Source organism: Nannobrachium achirus (assembly GCF_963921795.1).
Source record: "Nannobrachium achirus genome assembly, chromosome: 24".
Lineage (NCBI taxonomy): Eukaryota > Metazoa > Chordata > Actinopteri > Myctophiformes > Myctophidae > Nannobrachium > Nannobrachium achirus.
This window is the reverse complement of record NC_137831.1, coordinates 17,319,838-17,339,221: the sequence shown is the minus strand read 5'-3', so window position 1 is coordinate 17,339,221 and position 19,384 is coordinate 17,319,838.

Here is a 19,384-nt window from a genome sequence, read left to right as displayed (position 1 = left end):
GGCTACTCGAGCATTTTAATAGAGATTGGGGAAACAAACGGAGGGAACCAAATCAAAGCGACGCCGCTTCTTCTAGTGGTTTCCACGATTTAGACGGAAACCAAACAGCCTGTTGTGAACAAACACGAGGTTTGGGCGAGGTTAGGTTAAGAGAGTAAGAGGGGGGCTGGGGGAATAGTGGCGCTTATAATAATACTAACACTACACATCATTTGTGCCAGGCTTGCAAAATTAACTCTGCTTCACATCCTCCTACTCACACTCCCCCCAGAGAGTGTCTGACCATTAGACCACTGGACTATCACTAAATCTGACTGATAGATAGATAGATAGATAGATACCTTTATTATCCCAAGGGGGAAATTCAGTTGTCCAGTTGTAGCATAGCAGTATACAGTATTTACAAAGTTACAGAGAAGTAAGACAAAAGATAGATAAGAGTAAAAGAAAAAAAAAAGAGCAGTAGAAGACTATTAGTACAGTTGAAGTGTTTTAACTTCTTTTGTACATTAACCTTCATTTAGTACATTTACTGGGGGGCACGTGCATAAGAGCGCGCAGCTGGGGTCTACAATAGGGTTCAATGGACGTCGACGTCGTTCGTGACATCATTACGTCTCGACGTCAAACATTTTGGCACATAATTCTGCCCCAGAATGCACCTGGATTCAGCTACTTCCGCATGCTTCAAAACGCCACTGAGCACTTGCATTGAAGTGAATGGCTGGGGGCGGGGCTGTCCGTCCTCTATTCTTCTTACTAGAAGCTGGCCAGCGTCTAGTCGGCGACCTGGCCAACTCGGGAACGATGTAAATAGGGAATGAATGCCCCGCCCTTTAATGCAAACCCCATTATACCTGTTGTCATAGGACCCGTTTTGACCATCTGTTTGCCTGTGTCCATTTATGCCCATATATGGAGATATCTGTTATCTGTCTGTCTGTCAGCGTCCATTTTATGTCCATATATGGAGATCACTGCAGATATAGTTCTGGGTCCATTTTATGCCCATATATGCCCATATATGGAGATATCTGTCTATTTGCGTCCATTTCATGCCCATATATGGAGATCTCTGTGAACGATGTAAATAGGGAATGAATGCCCCGCCCTTTAATGCAAACCCCATTATACCTGTTGTCATAGGACCCGTTTTGACCATCTGTTTGCCTGTGTCCATTTATGCCCATATATGGAGATATCTGTTATCTGTCTGTCTGTCAGCGTCCATTTTATGTCCATATATGGAGATCACTGCAGATATAGTTCTGGGTCCATTTTATGCCCATTTCATGCCCATATATGGAGATCTCTGTATCTGTCTGTCTGTGTCCCTTTATGCCCGTATATGGAGATCTTTGTGATTCTGCGTACATTTTATGCCCATATATGCCATTTGCGTCCATTTTATGCCCATTTATGGAGATCTCTGTATCCGTCTGTCTGTGTCCCTTTATGCCCGTATATGGAGATCTTTGTGATTCTGCGTCCATTTTATGCCCATATATGCTATATATGGAGATATTCAGAGATTTTTTGTTGATTCATGTGGCGTACGTGATGTCAGAGCCTTTTATGAAGTGATGTCACAATGAGTCAGAGCTTTCGCCGATTTCCTCCGGAACAGCCTGATGTCAACAATCAACCCCGCATAAGGAGATTCCGAACGTTTCGCGCCGGTTCGGGATTTACTCAAAGGAGTAGTTCACCCCCAAAATGACTTTTTTCTATCAATTACTCACCCCATGGAGATCTTGAATTCATGGATATTGTTTTGTTTTTGTCGCATTCCTAAGCCAATAAAGCCCACAATCAAATTATTGGCTTAGGCATGCGACAAAAAACAAAAGATATCCATGAATTCAAGTCTCCATGTGGCGAGTAGTTGATAGAAAAAATGTCATGTTGGGGGTGAACTACTGCTTTAAGCTTTTACATTTTTGAATGCATTTTCCCATTGGGCTCTGACCGGACTAAGCCAGACGTAGGAGCTATAGCTCCTGTTCAAAGATTATAACCACAGCCATCCATACTTTTGTTATGGTCCGTAGAAAAGGGCTCGTTTCAAGATCTGGAGATAGATTCAGAGATACATCCATTTTCCTAAAAATCATTACACTGTTGTGAACCGCAGCAGCCTCCTGGTAGCGCTATAAAAAGCAGAAGTAGAAAAATGCAGGGTAAAGGTTTTTCCTTAGCCTCTAGGGAGTGTTGTGTGTGTTGTGTGTGTTGTGTGTTGTGTGTGTGTGTGTGTGTGTGTGTGTGTGCTTCAGAGCTCTGTCTTCTTGAAGATCTTGTCATTAGGTTGTTTCTTCCATTTCAGCTTGAGGTCTCCACTCACTCCTCCCTTCTTCAGTTTACCCTTCACCTGACACACACACACACACACACACACACACACACACACACACACACACACACACACACACACACACACACACACACACACACACACACACACACACACACACACACACACACACACACACACACACACACACACACACACACACACACACGGCACACCACAACTCACCATCATAGCAGATGAAGTAGTACCGGGATTTCTTCTGACAGTTGGTTCTGACCCATCCTCCAAAACGCTGATAGAATACACAGTCTTTACCATTGTCTTTACCAGGGTTAGACGACCTGAAATTGTCGTACCCAGTCTGAGAGGGTCCGTAGGAACCAGGGTCTGCCAGAGACCAGTGCCAGTGCCAGTCTGTATCATACCACAGACCAGTCCAGTAAACAAGTGGTTCTTTCAAACCGCCGCGTATTTCATCGTATTCCTTCATGCTGCGAATGGAGACCAGGTCTGTGTAATGCTGTCTGCAGTAGCTCTGGGCATCATCGTGGGACATCTTGGGTTCAGTAACATGGTGGTACACACGGAATGTACTCGAGGCGAGAACACAAAGGCCTGTAGTATGTACATGTATGAACAGGTTTAAAATCTGAAGTAACAAATGAAACATGAAAGTATCCATTTGGCTCATTCCTGTGCGGTAGCCAGATAAGTGGCCCTCTTTCAAAGTCGCCCCCAAACTCGTTTCCCAACGGGTCTGTGGCCTTAAGCTAGATGCATAATAGACTAAAATCAAATATTTGCTTCTGGGGGTCCCCGGAACAAAATATTTTGTGATGGGGGTCCGTAGCCAAATGCATATCATTCTGGGGGTCCTTCACATGACAAAGTTTGAGAAACACTGATGGCAACATAGGTTTTTTTCAGAAAATTGTTATGATTTAGAGACATTTGTAGAATGTGCCTATCAGCGGTTAAGGACCCCCAAAATGTGTTTTTGGCTGTGGACCCCCATCTCAACATATTTTGTTCCACGGATGGACCCCTATTGCAAACTTTTTTGTTCCAGGGACCCCCAAAAGCACAGATTTGATTTTAGTCTAATCTGCATCTAGCTTAAGGCCACAGACCCGTTGGGAAACGAGTCTGGGGCGACTTTGAAAGAGGGCGACTTTTCTGGCATTCGCTTGTGCAGTTACCTTGCCATGACGTACTGTAACTAGTCCAATTGGTGACATTACAGTACAGTACACTAGCCTATATCAGTGGTTCTCAAACTTTTTAATGTCAAGGACTGCCAAATTAATATGTAGCCTGCTATTTGGCTGCGGACCCCCATTTGAAAATATTGTGCTAATTGGGAGTGGGACCCCCTAGATTTGTGTTGTTAAAATGCTTCAAAAAATATTCCTATAGGCTATTTTCAAGATTGTTTTGAAAATAACTGCATGCACAAGTGAGCTTGTAGATCGGCAATTTTCAAATAACCGATAGAGTTAAAGTTGTTGAACTGATTTGAACTAATTTAGCTGGGGAAGCATTTGAACCCTCTCAAGGACCCCTGACGGTCCCCGGACCCCACTTTGAGAACCACTAAGCTACAGTAGCTCTGTTGTGCCGTTCATTAGAAATCCAAATCCTTTGACTTATATTGTATGATGTAATTCACTCTTTAAGCACTTAAAGTGTTAGTTCAGCTATTTTTGACATAAAGCTGTGTGAAATACTTGCCTTTAAAATAGTGGTTACAAATGTATTAATTGATTACCAGAGTCCCGTGGTCAGAGCTCTGGTCAGTTTTAGATAATCCACAAAACTAGCGTCATTTGTATTGTTGGCCTATTTCTACCATATAGAGCGAGGTTTCGTTCTGATCAGCTGACTGCAAAGCACCTTGTTTTGGGGAAATACGTTGCAGCGGCGTAGTGATACTGGACACAACAAATAGTACCATGTGACAGAGGGGTCAAAGTTGAACGAAAGTTGGTCTATTTGGTAAAAATAGGTCAACAATACAAATTACGCTAGTTTTGTGGATTCATCTATTTTTAATGATTGGGCCATGAGCCCCTGCCAAATTACCGGAACTACTTTATATTAATCTAAAACCAGGGTTGTTAGGGTTACTTTTAAAAAGGAATCCCCTACAGTTACAAGTTACTTGCAAAAAGAAAATGTAGTCAGTAACGTAATCTGATTATCACAATTTAAAAAGTAACTACTAGTTACTTTTAGTTACTTTTGGATTACTTTTTAGCAAAACTCTCTTTAATTAAATAAAACAAGTTTTACCATTGATAACTAGACACGAATATTGAGCCTATGAAATTAAGAAAAGGACAACAGAATTTTACTTAAACAAAGTGGCAGTACTTTACGCTGATTCGACTTGATTATTTTATTGTTTGGCGTTATAACTTATTTGTAAAATTGATGAGGGCAAGGGGACAATGTAATCCAGCATGTAACCCCTATCACTCAGATCCGTTACTGTAATCCAGATTACACATTTTAAAATGTAACCTGAGACTTTACAAGTTACCTGTTTTTTGTAATCTGATTACGTAATCCCGTTACATGTAATCCGTTACTTAACAACCCTGTCTAAAACTGACCAGAACTCTGACCACGGGACTCTGGTAATCAATTAATACATTTGTAACCACTATTTTAATGGCAAGTATTTCACAGCTTTATGTCAAAAATAGCTGAACTAACACTTTAAACAAATGCAAAACAAAGCAGATTCTGTCATTATATTGTAGAACGTCACTAAACCTGGTGCAACTTATTTTTTGTTGAAAATGAAAACTTTTAAGTTAATTTAGCCACTCGTATTAGGAAGTAAACCGGACTGGATCTGCACATCCGCATCCAGCATTTTTTATCCCATGATTTTGTAACCCATTTCTCACCCAGGCCATTGCCAATTGCCTAAACTGTAATCCTGGGCACTACTCTCCCTCTGCCAATCAGGGGTGAGCCCCGCACTGCTCATGCTTCCTTCAATGCACGAGGAGTGAGCAAGCCGCTTCTTATCACCTGACAGGGGGAGTTTCCCCGGTAGAAGTTGCACGTGGAAAGAAAATGTTATTCCAACCAGTTCCTTTTCCCCCCATTAGGCCTCACGGCTGACCAGGGGGAGGCAGTATAGAGACCAGGATTACTGCATGTTTATTTGTGAGGGTACCTACTCTAGGGGACACGGGGAGAACATGCAAACATCAATGCAACATGGTCCAAGGTTATTCACTGTATACTGGCTGTACATGCATCAATGCAACATGGTCCATTCTATTCACTATGCTGTCTGTATACATGCATCAATGCAACATGGTCCAAGGTTATTCACTGTATACTGGCTGTACATGCATCAATGCAACATGGTCCATTCTATTCACTATGCTGTCTGTGTACATGCATCAATGCAACATGGTCCATGTGTATTCACGGCATACTGGCTGTATACAGGCATCAATGCAATATCTTACAAATAGGATACAGTGAATAATACAGTAATATAGACAATAAATCAACCTTCAAAAAACAATTAAAGGAAGCTTTGCTTAGGGAAGAAGTTATGTTCAGTTAGCTTGTTGAAATATATGAGTAATTGGATGTGGGAAGATTGAAATCTACAATATTTTTTTGTTTTCAATTTGTAATGGTAGAATTCCATTGTATTGCCATAAATGCAATATGGTCCATATGTTTGGTATTTCAATAATAATTGGATCTTATCAGTACAGTCTGCTTTCATTGTACATTACAGACAGACAGAGACAGACGGATCTGGACATGGTGGTAATAATCGGCATGTTGATGACTTCTGGATGTGAATGTAAATCATGTGCCAAAGGGAGTGGGACTGGCATCTACATAGTCAAATTGACACGTGCGTGTATCAGGTGAAGGGTAAACTGAAGGAGGAGGAGTGAGTGGAGACGCTGACATGGAAGAAACAACCTGATGGCAAGCACACGCACACACATATTTATAGCATATCGTCGTTGTCGGGTGGAAACCTTGTATGTCCAAAATAAAACCGTTCTTTTTGTATTTATCATCTATAAAATGTACTAAACTAGTGAAAACAGCCGATCTACAAGCACACAACGCCTCGGATTGGCTGTTTTCACTAGTTTTGTGCGACAGAGGTTTCTGCCGGACAGTAATGATATATGATATTTTAGTGATTATGTTGCAAGGAAAACGTTGAGATAATAGCCATTTTGGTTAGAACTGACTGAAAATAACTGTGTACTTCAGGTTTAAAATGATACTAAATATTTTTTCAAGTGTCCAAATAAATTCCAAATATTATCAAATGATCTCGCGGCACCCCTGGACTGCCATCGCGGCACCCCAGGGTGCCCTGTCACCCACTTTGAAAACCCCTGGACTGGCCCACTGTTTCTCAACCTTTAAGGTTTAGGTGTATTTATTAGCACATTGTTATAAATTAAAAGAAATAACCACACATATAAAAAAAAACAAGAGTATGTGTGAGGAAAGGAAGAAGCCAGCAGGATTATTTGGAATCCTTTCCTTGTAGATCTGATTTATACTTTATATTTATTTATTGTTTGCCTCTCTCCCCCTGGGGGTCCCGACCTGCAGGTTGAGAACCACTGATCTAGGCTCAGGCACAACAGATCAAAAAGCATGGGTGGCAAACTGGCAATTTGATTGGCCAGGAGTGTGTGCAGGCAGAGCACCTGATAGCTGACATTTCCTTTACCAATATCATCTTTACTGAATAGCTTCCTTCCTACAGCCAGTATACAGTGACTAGAACCATGCGGCATTGATGCATGTACCGGTACAGCAGTACACAGTGAATAGAATGGACCATGTTGCATTGATGTGAAGTGAATAGACTTGTTTTGAACTACTACAGCTACTGAAAGCTGAATTAGACTTTGGTAGAGGTTTAGGTTTTGTACCTTTCAGCAATGAAAACTGGTCTCACTGTATACTCACTGTATATACCTACTGTAGTCACTCCATTTAGGGCAAGGCCACACTTTATTCTTCCTATGAGGGCCGATTCTGCCAATCTGCAAAGGGCATCAAACAACTCCATTCCCATTGAAAGCCCCCCCCCCCTTTTTTTTTAGCTTGTGAGAAGAGAAATTAGACGTTTGGCAGGGACCCAAAGTATAGTGAAAACAGCAGATCTACAAGCTCACAACGTGTCGCTTCGCGCCAAATTTGCTTTAAAACAATTTACAGAAATTAACATTTTAAATTTTGTGAAAGATTGTGAAGACCTGCACACTTTTGACATTTCGTGAAAGTTTTTGCCTGTATAATGACATGCCATAAATAGGGGGGCAAGTGGCTCATGTATAACAAATAAAACACACTTGTTTAAGTGTATGTCTGTGTTTGTGGATGGATTTAGTCATCAAGAAAGCTGTAGACTCACCTGGCAAACATGTGCAAGTCAGCAAGATCTGCAGCATTTTGGCCATCATGTTGGTTGACTTGAGTGTGGCTGCTTGAAGTGGGGTCGCAGATGGGCGGTTGCTATGGATGCTTGAAGCGGGGTCACAGATAGTTGCTATGGATCCCTGTCAATGAAAAAACGTGAGGAAATGATACGTGTTTTGTATTTTAAACCAGGGAGGAAAAGTAATATATATTATTTTTTTACTTTGATAGACTTATGAAATATTGACAGAACACCACAGTTATATTTTCACAAATCGTTCTTTTTATATAGGTGACCCATTGTTAAAATAATTATGCAGCATTAGCCAATTATCATTGTTAAAAGGTGACTTTAAAATCGACTGAACATTGTATTTCATGTCATTAAATGTATAACAATAGAACATTACCTGTATTGCATATGAATTCCAGTCTGTTGGTTTCTCGTACCTTTGGGGTCTTCAGTGATGGATGATGGTCTACAGTAGACTAACACCTGAACAACTTAACTTTTTATTAGATTAGATATCGCTCCCTCTTTCCCTCCTCTCTCTTCTCTGTCTGTCTCTCCCTCTCCCTTTCTCTATCCTTCCTGTGACCATATTTCGTTATTGATCAGTCATTTGTGTATCAAAGCCTATTATTTTCATTTGATTTACATGACATTTTACATTCCACCACACACACACACACACGCGCACATGCACACACACACACACACACACACACACACACACACACACACACACACACACACACACACACACACACACACACACACACACACACACACACACACACACACACACACACACACACACACACACACACACACACACACACACACACACACACACACACACACACACACACACGCACGCGTAAGGTTTTCAAGGTGAATCATTTGACTATGTAGATGCCAGACACATTGTAAGATTTACATTTACACCCAGGGATCTTTTCTGTGTATCATCCTCAAGTGCAGCTAGTGAACATACGTTTGGGAGCATCAATTGGTGTGCAGACACTTTTTATTCTTAAACTGTAACTTACTGTTTTTGGTGCAGCACCCAGCCTAGTAGGCTTTGGATGTGCGTGTCTTTTGGCTGTTTTTCAGCTTCTCTTTCAACAAGTGTCCAACTCGCCGTTGTACAGCCATGCCCCATGGTCTCTGGTCCCACTTGGAAGAGGGAGGCCTCTGACTGGAGTGGAATTATGGATTCCTCCAAAGTTATACAGTAGGAAGACCCACCAATAGACCCATCCTATACCTGTGTGTTTTACCGAGGTTAGAGTTAGGGTTATGTTTAGGCATAGTTTACAGAGTTTAGGGTTAAGGTTAGCTGGTTTTACTGAGGTTAGGGATAAGGTTAGCTTTAGGCAGAATGTTTACAAGGTTGGAATTAAGGAAATAAAGTTCCTATCACACAAAGATTTGGCAGCCCCCCAGCAGTACCTCCATGAGGACCATTTAGGTAACATACCTTTAAGTATTTTAATCACAGTACTTTAAAATATTTCTTGCTCACTTTATTTAGGCTTTCTGATGGGAGGAATAGGCTTTTATACTTCCTGTTCCTGTCATGTGACTAGGTCATGTGACTAGGTCAGGTGCAGCATTTACCTGAATTCCCACATATGTTTTTGTGAAATGGCACATTCTGCATAACGAATAGCCTACTTTTACTTTCGGTAATATTAAGTACATTTTGATGTCAATTCTTTTGGACTTTTAAAAGTACATTTTGAATTCCGGACTTTTACTTGCAACAGAGTATTTCTGCATTGCAGTATTGATACTTTTTCCGGAAGTAAAAAATAATAAAACAATGCAAGTAATTTTTCCACCACTGCCTGTATTGCCTAACCATTGCATTAGCATCAATCTTCCTTGTACTGTACTTGGCTCCTTGGCACATCTCTGCAAGCTAAACAGTCGCAGCGTTTGTCCGCGGGAGTTTTACCCCGTCCGACTGGCGCCAAATGGGCACAAACGTCCGCACGAGTTGTGTGTGGACAGACAGCGGTTACAGTGTGTGTGAGAGTGTGTGTTTGTGTGTGCGGAGATAGCCCAGATCCCCCCCCGCCCCCGAATACCCGCAATTTCCTCATTATGGTCCCGCCTACGTAGTAAGAATTAGCGCTATAGAGCCAGAGTGATCTTCCGTTGGCGACGTCTTCGGCCCTTTCATTGTCAAGTATCTGCCACTGTAGTGTTGTCTGTTTGTTCCACAATGCTCTCTTTGAGGCCTGAGCGTCGCACAGAATGAGTCACTCGCATGAAAGTCGTGTGCTTTTAGTGACTGAGTGGGCTGACGAAATTACAAGATAGAGACGATGTTAAAAGGGCTCCGTTTCTTCCCAGGATCCGAAGAAATGTCATCCAACTCACTGGAACCATCTCATATAGCTTACTCCAGTAGTGTACAAGTGTGAGGTTCTATTTTCTGTATTTTTCCGTTTGTACAGTTATGTACACTCTCAGTGTTACTTGAGACCCACTGGTGTAGCCCAGTGTTTTCAGTTGAGCCAACAAGTACAATATCATAGCCTTATTTAGTGTGGTTTCCATTAAAGTGAACCTGTGTTTTTTTAAACTTTAAACGTAATGTTATCCGGGTTGGGTGGCTGCACAACAGAAAAGTGAAGCTATTGGTCATGCTTCACTTGACTGTCTCGACATCACAATGTCTAATATAAATGGTAAGACGGAATTCATTTCCAAGCAGATTCCTCGAGACTCACATCATGGCAACCACCTCTTTCTAGTTAGTGTTGTTGAGACCTGCGAAAGGAAGTAAGGACAAGGTCGAATTTCTTTCCAATATGTGCATGTCAATATGCAGTGAGTGTAATCATAATACAATTCAAAGGAGCTTTATTTGCATTTACATAATAATAATACAGCATCCGGTGAGTGCATTTCCACATGGCCAGGCACAAGCGCCAGCAGGGACATGCTGTGCCCCTGATTCAGCCCGGGAAAAAGAGTTGTAGAGGCCCTCATTGCACGCTATAGAGAGATCTCTCTCTATAGCGCTGCTGCTACTCAAAGATTTGCCATTTCAGATCATGACAAGTGATAAGCCAGTGGGCCAATTACATGAGTTACATTTCGTCATTGTGGGGTGGAAACCTTGTATGTCCAAAACCATTTTTAAAATGATCTAAACTAGTGAAAACAGCCGATCTACAAGCACACAACGCCTCACACCGTGAGGCGTTGTGTGCTTGTAGATCGGCTGTTTTCACTACTTTTGTGCGACAGCCTTGTATGATGAAGCAGGGCTTTGCTTTGCGAAAAAATTTACACATTTGAAACTTGGAGATACGAGGTTTATGCCCGACAGTGACGATTTACTTTGTTGGCCGCCCAGCCCCCAAAATGGAACGAAGGCCGACATTTTATTTTAATTTCTTTCCTAATGGCCCGCGGCCTGGACCGGCCGGGAATGAACCAGCCGTTCAGGAGTTGTCCCGCTTTTCCCAATAGCCAGCACGTCCCTGAGCGCCAGCTCCCACCAGAGCCAGAGAGAGACCAAAGCAAGAGACACGGGGACGGACGGTGTGGCGTTGACAGAGACCCCAGGCCAGCTGTGACATTTCAGACTCAGCGAAGCTGACCTGCCCTTTATCTCACCCTTGTTTCTGTGTCAGAGAACAAGGATTCCATGATCCCCCCCTTCTCTCTCTCTCTCTATTTCCCCCTCCCCCTCTCCCCCTCGTCTGCATTCTTTCTCTCCGTTGCTGCTCTCGTTCTTTTGGCACTCGCCCTTACTGCAATTGTGTCCCCGCCGCCACGTTTCCTCCGCCCTTCGTTTTCACCTTCTTCCGCTCTTTTCTTCCGCCGTCCTCTGGTTCTAGGAATGCAGGTTTAGGAATAGAAGTGTGTGCGAGAGAGACAAGCGCGACGGACACAAAGACAAGTGTGTGTGTATTACTGTGTGAGACTGTGTGGTGCACTTGTATTAGGCTACTACACTTGCGAGCACCAAATGCCCTCATACTGTAAGTATGGTAGGGTGGGTTAGGGGACACATTGACGGAGCCGATATTTGTTATGCCCTCACGAGTACAGTAATACAGACACTTGCGCGCGCGCACGTGTGCATGCGTGAGTGTGAATAAAAGAGAGAAGAGATAGAGGAAACCAGGAGAATCTTTATTCGTTCCATTCTGACCTTCAGTCTCTGAAGGTCGACGGAGGGCCTAGGGTCGCGTCTGATCCCAAAGGAGCTTCCTGTGACCTCTGACACAGGAAGTATTAACCCCCCCCCCCCCCCCCGCCTCCCTCCCTCCCGGTAGGATGATGAACAACTAGCCAGCAGCCTTGTCCCGTTGACATTTGCCTTTATTCAAATGAGGCCAGATTATTATACGCATTAATTATGCACATGCACACTTTTATAACAGACAGGGTTCAAATGGTATTATTGCAGGCCATTTTTCCTTTAATGGCTTTATTCTTAGTCTAGACTTTTAGATATTATATTTGTTAAGTGTTTCTACAAAGTCAATTTATGTTACCAAACGGGGTACCGTCGGCTGTTCGGTGCTGCTGAGATTTTGTGACTCCAAGAACCGAACCGAAATAAATTTGTCTCTAAAAGTGGAGTATGCATTGCATCGGCCCTAACCATGCTCCGCTTCTACACTTGGGAGGCCGGCACGGGTTAGAACGTTGTTAGTGATGCATTCTTCCCAGCCGTTTCCCAGGATTACCCGCAACTTTTGCTGGTGAAACCTCAGTCTCCAGGGTCCTGATGTTTTTTCGGTAGAGGGTCTAGCTCTCTTATCCGTAGAGGAGGGTTGATCCTCGCCAAGAACCAGCTGCGAATCCTTGGTCATTTATGCCGCAGGGAAGACTTGTCCGTCCCCAAGCAGACCCTGTTTTGCGAACTGGCTCATGGCTCTAAGCTGCATGGGGGACCCAAGAGACGGCTACTCAAAAAGCCCAGGATTCCTGTGGAAACTGGGAGGCCCTGGCAGCGGACCGCTCATCCTGGCGTGGCACATTTGCCAATGGTGTTCAGAAACCAGCAGGTACACAGGCAGAGATTACAGCTCAGCTGGCTCAAAAGGAGGGCAAATGAATGGATGAGGGTGAACGGATCCTCGTTTTCGAGGCTGCCATGATGATGAACCATGCTCCAGACAACCGCTATGGGGTCTCAAAGCACATAATATAATATTATACGGTCTCTGTCGGGTGTAAACCCCATTATGTCCAAAACTGGATTTGAGTACACTTTTTAAATAAAAAAAATTGCGGGTGTGAAATATTTAACTAAAAGATCAGGTTTTCCTCATGGCAAGTGTAATATGACATGAATGTAAGGAGCTGTAAATTAACAATGTAATTCAATTCTGATCTAGTTTTCCATGGCTGAATGATGAATAAAAGCAGCAGTGTTCATATTAACTCCACCTCAGGCTTATTTCAGCTTCTGTGTGAAACAAGCACAGGTGCAAGTGGCACGCACACACACACAAATCTGATGGGCTTTAGATGCCCCCTGCTGGCTAAACCTCGCAAATGCAATCTACTTAAGCAGTTTAGTTTCAGTGTCATTGAGTTCATCTGCAGTTCACTGAGTCCACTTGATGACATCATTACCCCACTCTCATCCCAGGTTGATGACATCACCCACTCTCATCCCAGGTTGATGACATCATCACCCCACTCTCACGTCAGGTTGATGACATCATTACCCCACTCTTCACGTCAGGTTGATGACATCTTTACCACACTCTCACGTCAGGTTGATGACATCATTACCCCACTCTCACGTCAGGTTGATGACATCATTACCCCACTCTCACGTCAGGTTGATGACATCATTACCCCACTCTCACCCCAGGTTGATTACATCACCACCACCCCACTCATACTCCACTTGCACCCTAAGGGACCCAGTGGCTTTAGGCCCTAACCTGCGGGTCGGGACCCCCAGGAGGGTCTCCACATTATTTGTGAGTCCCCAGATGACAGTTGGGAAAAATGGGAAAAGCATTACTGCGTTAAACGTAATAAACAAACTATACTACAGTATAAAAACAAGGTGTTGTGAGCTTGTAGATTTGCTAGTTTCACATTATCTGTGGAACAGAGTGTAACTAAAATTTGTATATAGGGCTGAGCTTGTAGAAATGTAGGGCTGAAGTTGTTTTGTAATTATAATCAAAATCTTCAAAGTATAACTAGTAACTAAAGTTTTCAAATAAATGTAGCGGAGTAAAAGTACAATATTTGGATCTGTGATGTAGCCTAGTAGAATTAGTACAAATATTAAAGTACAAATTATGCTAAATTATACTCAAGTACAGTAAGTAAATGTACTTAGTTACTTCACCACAGTCAGAAAAACTATAGGGCCCCATCTTGCCTTACCTTACCCCTTATACCTAAACCTTTTAGGCATAGTTTTACTATTTTGATAAACAATTAAATACTGTTCAAATAGCCGATCTACAAACGCACAACGTGTTGATGTAGATCGTCTATTTTCACTATTTCACAATGTTTCACAATGTTTAAAACAATGCCTAAAAAGTTTAGGCATAACGGGTAAGGTGTAACGCAAGATAGGGTCATATCTTTGCTGTTGGGCAGAAACCTTGTATCTTAAATAAGTTTTTTTTGTAAACTGTGAAAAGTGATGACTCATCACTAAACCATTGTTTTGTGGTATCCATTTTTAGCCCAAGGAATGTGTTTCATGCAAATGCTTGCAATGGATTCAGAATAATTAAAAACACCTAGTTAGAGCCCTCACATCCCACTTAAAGCAGATTTTTAGGGAGTAATTTTTTCCTTTATAGTAGCATAGTGTATAGTAAGTGAATGAGACCCAAAGTTACCCTAGCTGTCAAAGATTCTCCCAGGGATTTTGAATTTCAAACTTTGTTAGATATGTTACTAAAGACCTTTACGAACACATTGGTGAAGAAATTGTTTGGTAAGGAATTTATTGCCAGGTTTTATTAATATTCCCTGACTAATGGGAGGCTTTCCGGAGTGAAATCGCCCACCGCAGCAAGCAGGCTGGATCCCAGGCTAAACGAGTCGAATCCTAGCGAAAAGTAAGAGTTTGACGTATTTTGACATTATATGTTTCCATCCGACAGCAACAATACAAACACAGATGCAGTCCATTTACCATTTCTCATCCAAGCCCCATTTCAAGAGTCCCCCCTCCCCCCGCAAAAGTCTCACACACCACAAGCCATATTTACATCAAAGTATGTGTATTAGTAACTCAGTAAACATAGCGATTTACAATCTAGATGTTCTCCTCCCATAAGCCCTTCATACAAACACATTTGTATAAACAAGTTACAATCAGCCAATCTATATCTATACTTTTTTCTTTTTCAATTTCTTTCACCTATATTTTTCCACATTATCTACAAATTCATATTACATGGTACATTCGTGTACGTTAGTATTATGTGATGTGATCAGTACAGATAGTGGCACTATTAGGAACGGTATACAGGTATGTACAGTATGAGGTGATATTAAAATGACCAAATGTGACATTAAGCTAGTCTCACTCAAGCTCACACGGACAGACACACACACACACACACACACACACATACACGATTTGGGCTCTTCGTCTGGTAAAAACCATCCCCGGTCTCATGAATTCGCATTATCGTGGCTTCTTGCAGGCCCGTCGGCTGACCCCAAGCGTTAAGTGTGTGTTTTTCAGAAACTAAATAAAATAACAATAAAAATCTGTGACCGGATGGCTGAGAACAGGGGCGTCAATTGGGTATGGCAGGGGTATGCAGCTGCCATACCCTGACTCCAGGGGGATAATAAAAGTTACTTTTAAATATAAATCCACGAATGTCTCTTTGTCTATCTGTTCTGGTTATTATGTTGTTAAATTACAGTAAAATAACTACAATGCAAAATAAAATAAAAAAAAGGTCACTTTAACAAGGTATTACAATTATATTCTCCACACTTGTATTCTCCCCATCTTGACAAAATGGTAGAATTCCCAGGTTCCGCAGTTTAGCTACACTTGAACAACCATTCCAGGCTGCCATATCCAGCCCAAGAAACCGTAGAAACGGGGGGAAAAAAATAGAATGTACTTCTTAAAATAAATGTATCATGCCTGTTGCTCAGGTATGGCAACATGACTGGCTGAGAAGACTTTGGCTGAAAGGATGGTGAGTGGTGGTGACGCATCAAGGGTCTGGAAAGGGGGCGGCTAGAAGCTCATCATAGCTGTGAGAGAGGGGTGATCGAGGCTAGGTTTACTTTTTGTTGATCCCTGTACATACTGTCCAGAGGTGTGTCAGTGTGTTGAACTGTGTTCGCCATTTACATCAAATCAATCCCTATCTTGCCTTACCCCTTACGCCTACATAATTTTTATACTATTTTGAAAAGCATATTAGTGAAAATAGCTGATCTATCCACACAACAAATATTTAAAAATGTTTTTCAACATAGTAAAAAATACGAGATGCCGAGATAGGGTTGTTGAAGGGGGGAAATCTCGCTATTCCTACATCCCATCATTTTTCGACTAAGGGAGTCAGAAGGTTAGCTACTCACCCGCGTCACGGTTACTGAGGTTAGGGTTAGGGTTAGTGTTAGCTTTAGGCATAGAGGTTAACATTCACCCGCGTTGGCAGGTTAGCTTTTCACCAGGATAAAATTCACCCGCGTCGAAAGGATGAACCGTCGAGCGGATGCTATGTCGCAATGTCGACACACCGTTGAAAGATTTCTGGTAACACTTAACTTAAAAGTTGGGTCTATTATCATAATCACAATCACATTTACAAGACCTCATAACATAACACTTGTTATATTGTTTAAAACTATGCACAACCATTTAGAACAAGGTTTATGAAGTATTATAAGTTCCTGTCATAATGAAATACACTGTAAGCTCAGTGGAACGTCACATTATGACTGCCATAACTTTTAACTGTAAAGACACTTAATACCTGATTAAGTTATGGTTATAAGCCTGATAATAGACCCATACTAAGGGATGATAATGGTAATGAGCTGTTCTGCTGAGCTTATAATGTATTATGACCAGCGATTATTTATAAATACGCCATAAACCTTGTTATAAGTGGTTACGCATGCATAGGCTGGATTTAGACCGCAGTCAAATGTAGCCTGAATCAGATCTGTGTCACATCCAGATTGGAATCTGATTTGTTCCATGTGAACATGTGACCATTTAAACCAATTGGATTCCAATCTGGATGTGGCTCAGATCTGATTCAGGCTACATTTGACTGCAGTCTAAATCCAGTCTTATAAGCACGAGTGATATGAAGCATTATGAATGTGATTTGATGCATTATAGAGCCCGCTTTTAAAGGTCTAATGACAGGCTGTTTTTACAAAACATAAACGTCTTTATCATGGTCTTTCGAATGTGCATTAAAAATCCACTCCAGTGAGCCATGGCAGTTTTTTTTTATGTTCTGAGGCCTTATGAGTTGCAGCAATGATAATAATAATACATAAATAACAATTTGCCTGCGGGAGTCGCTGCTGAGGGAATTTGCCTGTCAATCATAGCCTCTGCTCCGCCCTCAGGGGAAGAACGAGAAGGGAGGGAGAAGGAGCGGGACTGTGACGTCAAAGTCCACTGGTAAATCACAACACTTTTCTGATCCTAATTATGCAGAAAACCCCAGAGCACAGAAAATCCACTGAATGTTCAAAATTCAGTTTTTGCGGTGTAATTGAGGTCAGAAAACATTAATTTCAGGTGTTACCAGATGTATTTTAGGTGGAGTGCTGGATGTATAATTTTCGTCTGGCACATTCACCCATAACAATTATGTATTATGAGTATGTTATATGGATTTCAACGTTTTTCAAGGAAAACCGGTTGAGCAAACTGAATTATGTCCCTGGTTACAGGTGATGGCTCCTCCTACAAGTATCCTATAGGACAATGGTTCTCAAACGTTTTAATTTCAAGGACCCCCATAACTAGGAGTTCCAACTACCTGAAATTCAATTGATTGCATCTCCCTCTCTATCTCTCCTTCTCTCTCTCCTTCTCTTTGTTTCTATCTCTCTTTAGTAGGGTCTCAACCTGAGGTTCTGTGACCATCCTCTGGGAAGGATGGTTTGATTATTGATTTGACCTCTATGTACCCTTTATAAAAGATTTAGACCCCATGTCCCTCGCAAAAATGCCAGCAAAATGTTTGACAGCCAGGGTAATTTTCAGTCTCATTCACTTACTATACACCACACTATAAAGGAAAAAATGACTCCCAAAAAATCTGCTTTAAGTGGGATGTGAGGGGTCAAACTAGGGGGTTTTAATTATTCTTAATCCATTGCAAGCATTTGTTTTGCACGAAAAACATTCCTTGGACTAAGAACGGACAACAAAACTATGGTTTAGTGATGAGTCATCAATTTCACAGTCTTTTGGGGTCCATTCCTTGGGCTTTTGGGGCCCAATGAATGTTTTTCATGCAAAACAAATGCTTACAATGGATTCAGAATAATTAAAAACCCCTATTTTGACCCCTCACATCCCACTTAAAGCAGATTTTTTTGGGAGTCATTTTTGCCTTTATAGTGTAGTGTATAGTAAGTGAATGAGACTGAAAATTACCCTGGCTGTCAAACATTTTGCTGGCATTTTTGCGAGGGACATGTGGTCTAAATGTTTTATAAAGGGTACATAGAGGTCAAATCAATCATCAAACCATCCTTCCCAGAGGATGGTCACAGAACCTCAGGTTGAGACCCTACTTTAAGGGACACTTCCTTTTTTTTCTCTCAAATTATTCCATTTGTTCACTCTCAGTTACAGACCTGTAAGGGTCCATTTGGAGCCCCCTCAAGGAACCCTGGGGGTCCCTGGATCCCAGTTTGAGAACCACTGCTACAGTATAGGACAACCTTTGGACAAGAGGACCTATACTGTTAAACTAATAGCTCACATGATTCTAGGCAGCAGTCACTACAGTTTCCATCCAAATACTGTTATAAGCAACATTACAATACATTGCAATAGATATACCAGCAACACCATTTATGATATGAGAAGCTTAATGTGGAATGGGCAACTTCTGATAAGCTTTCCTCAAAAGGTTTGTGGTGGAAACATAAATGTTTATGTTTATAATGAAATGACGCGCTACATGGAAACTGTGAAATACATAAAGGCTGTCCGATAGTGGTATGTCATTAAGTCCTCAACATTTTCCTATAGTTTTTTTCCTGACATACAGTAAGTGTTTACTTGCTTCAGTGAAATAGATAGCTAGTTTTTTGCAAATTCTTCGCACTCGCTTTTTTTGGAAATGTTTTGTGTCTATCATGAAATGATGCTCTACATAGCAATGGAAACGGTGAAATACACATACAGATTTTGCCCGATAGTCGTTAAGTCCCAACTGCCCTGTAGTTTAGGTATTTTTTCTTCCTGAATGTCTGTTTGCTTCAGTGCAGTTGTTGTTTTTTTGCAAGATTTAAAAAGGTTTGACCAAAGATTTGCTGGATATTCGCATGGAACTGTAGCTTGTGTGACAGAATTCAACAGACAACAGTTTTTTTTTCTATGTACTGTATCTACATGCTGACAGATCTACACATTATGTCTATACCTAGACTTA